This window comes from Notolepis coatsorum, assembly GCF_963971535.1.
Source record: "Notolepis coatsorum genome assembly, chromosome: 6".
Lineage (NCBI taxonomy): Eukaryota > Metazoa > Chordata > Actinopteri > Aulopiformes > Paralepididae > Notolepis > Notolepis coatsorum.
The window spans coordinates 181,319,926-181,326,076 of record NC_140170.1 but is presented as its reverse complement, the minus strand read 5'-3'; the positions used below and the strand labels follow the sequence as shown (position 1 = coordinate 181,326,076).

Sequence of the window (6,151 nt, the reverse complement as noted above, 5' to 3'; positions counted from 1 at the left end):
CTAAGGTCGATATCTGAAGAACATCAGCCGCGTGGAGGAATGAGGTAGAACTCTTCACGGGCTACTATACATGAATGGAGTGGGTTTTCTCAGGGGTATAGCAAGTCGGACTCAGTAGATATATGAAGCACTTTGGAAGTAGATACTGCACATGTGATTAGAACATAGGGGGATATTGTGTGAAAAAAGCGAGCAAATGCGCTAATGGATGGTATGCTTATGGATGAGACATTGTTTTACTAAGTATATGTGTTTAGATGGATGAATGTTAGGAGCTCTGAGTGAATGCCAAGGTATTTTTTGTATTATTATGAACCAGGTGGCCAAGGCTGCAACGGGGAAACCGCACCCCTGTCTGGGAAGAGGCGTTTATTTAGCTGCCAGTGTTAGCTGGCGCGACGGGACTAGCGTGTGGTCGCTGTGTTGCGTTGTCGAGTGAATTGAATGAATGGCATGTGTGATGGAACCTAGATGATGTGAAGTGTGCGTTAAAATTTTTCAGAACGGTGGTGTGGAAGTCTAAAAGTAATGTAGTAACGATCAAAGAAAACGGGGATTTTGGAGCTGATGACGTCACTGGAAGCGTCGGAGCTGGGGGTGCGTTTAATATACTGTGTATTTCGGTCAGGCGGGGCCAATCGGGCGAGCGTGCTAGAATAAGGATAATGATATATGTTCTGGGAACGGGGGTTTAATAGGATTAAAGTTATGTTGCGGGGGAAAGCAGGGGTTGTGTAAACGTCGCGATGTGTTGTGCCGCTCGGATCAACAGGAGACTGGGCCGTTTAGGAGGAGTGATGTTGGATGCTAAGCTAGTAGGAGCTAGCTGTGCTGAGCTAACGAAGCTAAGATGCTAAGCTACCTGTGCTAACAATATAGCATGATTGGACTCTCGGGGAATCTCGCGTGTTGCTACTCTTTGCTGGCGCGGGATCTTAGAGAGACGGTGGACAGGGACTTCCGGTGTAGAGGATTCTGGGAATTGTAGTTTTGTGGTTGAGGTAGAACGTCAAGTTGTCGTCTTGGTATGGTTTACGTGATGACGCACTTGCGGGGGAGGGCGTGGGCGCCTCCTACAGGAAGTGGTGAGTGCTGTAGTGCAATGGTGGTGATGGACAAGACGTTCCAGCGGAGGGCGCTGTTGCCTCTTTTATAGTTTCACCTTTACAGGTGGAACGAGGTGCAGTAAACAATAGAGAACAGTTGTGATTATTATAGGTTTTGAAGCGCGGCAATCTGTGGGAATTTGTGAGTTCTTTTTATCGGTTTTTTCTGTTGTTGATGATGGGTGTGTTTGCTGGTTTGATTATAGGTCTGTATTTGTTATGGGCCAGGGGTAATGGCGCTGGTGGGATAGTATGGGATAGATGTGTGAGTTTGTTTGTGACTTTGGTTGCGTGAACCCCCCCCCCCCTTTTTTCCTCTGTCTCTTCCTCCCTCGTTCACACTCTCCCCTTCCTCCTTCCCTCCCTCCCTCCCTGTCCCTCCCTCCCTCCCTCCCTCCCTCCCTCCCTCCCTCCCTCCCTCCCTCCCTCCCTCCCTCTCTCTCTCCCTCCCTCCCTCCCTCCCTCTCTCCCTCCCTCTCTCCCTCCCTCCTTCCCTCCCTCCCTCCCTCCCTCCCCCCCCCCCCCGCCCCCCTCCGCTCCATCCCTATCTCCCAGCTTGACTTTGTGGGATGACAGGTGCGCAAAGGGAGTTTTGTTGTTGCCTTTATGGTGGGCTTGGAGTATTGGTTATATTAATATAGTGATACTTGCTAAAATAGGATTACATAAGGATAAATAGAATATTCATGGTCATTCTTTTGGTCTGATTAAAGTTAAGGTTGATTTAGACGGTTTTGGTAATAGTTAATGTTGCATTGTGTGCCCCCCCCCCCCTTCCTCCCCTTAGTCCCTGTATCCCTGTATCCCTCCCTCCTTTTTTCTTTTCCCTTCGCCCCCCCTCTGTCTCTCCTTGTATTTCGCCATCCCTAGATTGCGGCGTATGTTGTGGGTTATTGGTTTGTAGGTTTATTTGTACTGCGTTGTTATTGTGTATGTGAAGTAGGTACCGGATGGGCGTTGGCCTGTCTAGGTGCAGGTGGTGGTAGGATGATTTGTGATATTCTTGGTGTGGTAAAGCTTGGGGTGTTTCCGTTCAGGTTCGAAACTGAAGGGAGGACGCTTTGGGCTGTGAGTTGACGGTTCTTTGTGTATTCAAGGATCTGAAGGATATTGCGGTGGCATGGTGCGGGTGTCCGTGAATTTATTAACGTGGCCAGCTGTACTATGTGTCGGTCGGGGTTTTAGTGATATGAGTTGCTAAAAGTTTATTGTTTTCCCTGATTGGTGGTTGGTAGCAGTAGCAGCACTAATTAATTTTTATTAAGTGTTGTGGGGGGTAATGGTTGTGTGTAAGGATGAATGAAATGGATGTTGTAGGAGGAGTATGAATGACATTGAGGTTGTAGGAGGAGTGTGAAGCGAAAGCGAATAATACATTTAGTCGATACGCTAATCGGGCATTTAAAGTAAGAAATAAGGTTAGGATGAACAGATTCATCAAGCAAAGAGAGATTAGAATCAGATGAAGGACCAGGTTTACAAAGGATTATTAGACAATGGATAGGAAGGGGATTAATGATTATATTTCCCAGGAAATCAGGTGGAGAGAGCACACAGGGGATTGGAAACCTCCAGTGTTCCTGTTGAGGGAACGGACAAAAAACAAGATAAGCTGTATCGTTATTTTTTCAAGCAAATCACACTGTGTCTCTCTAAATATTTTAGTATAGTGTTGCCCGACATTTCCAATGCATAACGAATAGTGGGAATAAGGGAAATGCCACTGTATTAAGTCTGGATGTTTCTGCTTTCTTTCTGTACAGGTGCTCGGCCGGACAGGAGCTCTAACGATTTCCATAGCCAACTAGGGAAACGGCTGTGTTTAGCCTTGGTATAAGTATGAATGATAAGCCAATTATCAATCCTTGTCTGCACAGTAAAATTTTGACAGTGTGAGTGTTTTAACTCAAGTAAGTAGAAAATAGTGTAAGACGGAGAAACTTGTTTTTTCAAACGGTGATTACAGGAGTGGTTGAAAGGGGAGTGAATGACAGTAGCATAGGAAGTTCACCTTAGAGGAACGTTGATAGGAACGACTGAAGCGATAGATGCGATAACAATAGAATAACAACCAAACAATATGGAAAAGGGCCTTAGTGATCGGGCCATTGGGGGGAGAAGGCCGAGAGCCTCTGCAGACATTTCCCAGATAGACTTTACCAGTGATTATGATCTGATTGATTGGAATATGGACTTCTCTCATGTGACCAGTACGACAGAAGGACTTGAAGTGTTGACTTTGGTTCCGATACAGGGGAGTGAACCAGTGACAACGGTGTTACTCCGACCAGAACCGATTCAAGCTGGAGTGTCCATTGCAGGCGACTGCGGTTTAACCAAGGGGCAGAAAAAGAGACTGGGGTTACAGCAGTCCCACGAAGTCCACTCTGGCCGGATGGCTGGAACTGAGACCGACAGTATGGAATACACGAACAGTTTCTACAGCCCACCCGTTTCCCATGTCCACCCTGCCCTCAGCACCAAAGCCAAGATGAGAGGCGGAGCCCAACGATGGGAAGTCAAACCGCCAGTGCTGAGATGGGGGAAGAGGCAGCATACTATAGACGACAGAGAGCGTTTGTGACAGCGTTCGAACAACACGAGGCAGTTCATCGAGATCTGATGAAGACACAGCTGGAGATCGGTCAAGCCGCACACGAGACTCAGAGATTGGAACGAGAACTGGCAAGAAAGGCTGCGCTGCTAGAAGCGACAGCTGTTGAGATCATGCTTCGGGCGTCTGACCTAGGCCGCCGGGATCAAAGAGTGCCCTGTGCCCCGTTGCCCGGACAGGGAACTGGGCCGCGACAGGGTGAACAGAACCGCAGGAGGGGTGAGTTTCCAGGCCCCTCCCAACAAGAGAAGGCCCGAGGAGAGGCAGCAGAAAAGGACAGGTATGCCCCTCTCTCCTCCAGGCAACAGGACATGCGACCAGAGGACAGGAGAGGGGTGGACCTGGCGAGGACTGTGGGAGGCCAGCCGAGAGACTGTGGGAGTCGTGGTAAACTGGAACCCCTGGGATGGCCGGCGTCGGCTGTGTGCTGGGATTGTGGGGAGGTTGGCCATTTCGCTCGGTCATGTGACAAAGGGTGGAGGGCTCAGCAAAAGTCCGATAGAGGGCGAGAGTCCATCAGAAAACAGAGTTGCTGGGAATGTGGAGAGTTGGGACATTTTCAGAGGGGGTGTCTGCATAGGTCATAGGTTAATTAAGAGCAAAGCGGAAATGCACAAACAAAGCCTATTGGGTGCTCGAGTAAATAGAGTTATTGATCAATTAAAATGGAAATGAGACTGATTAGAATAAGGATAGAGATGAGGATACATAGATAAGGTTTGATTAGGTGTGCGAGTTACTAAAATGGTTTGGAAGACTAACCAGGGTAAGTTGGGGCTATAGAGGGATGAAGTAACTGGGAAAATTGCATGGATTAATCTAAACTAACAAAATGTATGGTTTTAGACAGGAACAATGGAACATATAATATTAGACAGAGTTAGAAACAAAGGACTATTTATAGTAGTGATTACAATACTTGATCAAAGGGTGGTCAAAGTTGAATTAAGGAATTAAAAAAAAAAAAAAAAAAACACAATTATTATTTCATTACTTATTTTATTTCTTTTTGGATTTCTAGTTTTGCTGTCTTAGTTTTGCGGGGGTATTTATGCCTCTAGATGATTGTTAAGTTCTGTTTGATGGGTGTGTAGCATGTAGGCGCTCACAATTTTTTGTTTGTTAATTTGTTTGTTTTTGTTTGGTACTCTAATAGTTATAGGAACTGGCTGGCTGGGGGAGTTCTCTCGCCGGTCAGGGATAGCAGGTGGTGGTGACACAGCGGGACTGGTAGGAAGTCTGATATAATGAGCTGGGAACTGAGAATGGACGGGAGCTGGTTCATGGTTTGTTTTCCGCTCATTAAGACTCCAGATGTAGAATCTGGAGGGTTGTGTCACTTTTTGGGTTATGATAAGTGTTGGGGAAACATATTTCTCTGTCTATAGAAAGCTCCGTAAGTTTTTGGTCGCAAATTGGCCAGACAGTGTTCATGTAGAGTGCAGACATGTGAATTTGATGATTGACTTATGGAAGACTCTGCACCGGCTTGTTGAAAGCTGGCGGAGTGTGTGTGATGTGTGTTTAAAGGGACTGTGGTTTGTTGACCATGCACATAGGTTCTGTTGGTGATTGGCCTCGTCTAGAGCTGACTGTCCGGACCGAGGAGCTGTCGGGAAACGAGGTATTTGATAGTGAAATAATGGATATTCCACTGTCAAGGGTGGAGGTAGTTGTGTTGATCTTGAGATATTGAATCTAGTAAAACAGTACAGCACAAAAAGAAATGAGACAAAGATGATTTGATTGAATGCTAACGTAAGAAGCTGTGAAATACATAGATAATTAATTGGAGAAAAATGTATTGTCAAAATGCAGAACAGTAAAGATGTATCTGCGAAAATAAAAGATTCCAATCTATTGTGTGTTTTGTAAATAATAATCCAAAATGCAAAAAGGACAGAGGGAAAATCGTTTCCTTCTGTGGAGAATCGGAGCAGGACAGAGATCTACATGCATACGAAGAAGAGGCGGTGATTAGCACAAAATACAACAAGAAGAAACAAAACGGTCAAAAACGAGTTAGCAGTAAAGGCCTCAGGAGGTTTAAACAGGTATAACTGACAGGGATGAAAGCGAAGAATAATTGAGGCCTCAGTGGTCTTTTCAAGGAGAAGAGATGATTTATGTTTGCTTGTTTGAATCTCCCTCGATGTGTAGAGTGTTAATTTTTTGGGTAGGATGTATTAATCTTTTCTTGCAGAGTCCATTACACAAAATAGACATTTAAGCTAATTACACGGATAAAAAATAGTCTAAACAACAAAGCTATTATTGAAAGAGTGTTTCTTGTAAAAACAGGAACAGCTTTCTTAGACTGGATGTCATAATAATAACTGATAAATGTGTATAACTGTGAAAGGAGGAAAAGGTAGGTGAAATGATGATTTTGTAACTGTACAGATGGAAAAGGGTTTTGTAGTTCGATTTG

At 45.3% G+C, this 6,151-nt stretch overlaps 1 protein-coding gene across 1 annotated transcript in view; it reads left to right on the top strand.

The window, feature by feature from the left end:
- Nucleotides 1-6,151, top strand: part of LOC311230844 (uncharacterized protein) — a gene marked incomplete at both ends in the record, with an annotated part of 512,928 nt that overhangs the window by 397,553 nt on the left and 109,224 nt on the right. The window lies entirely within an intron of this gene.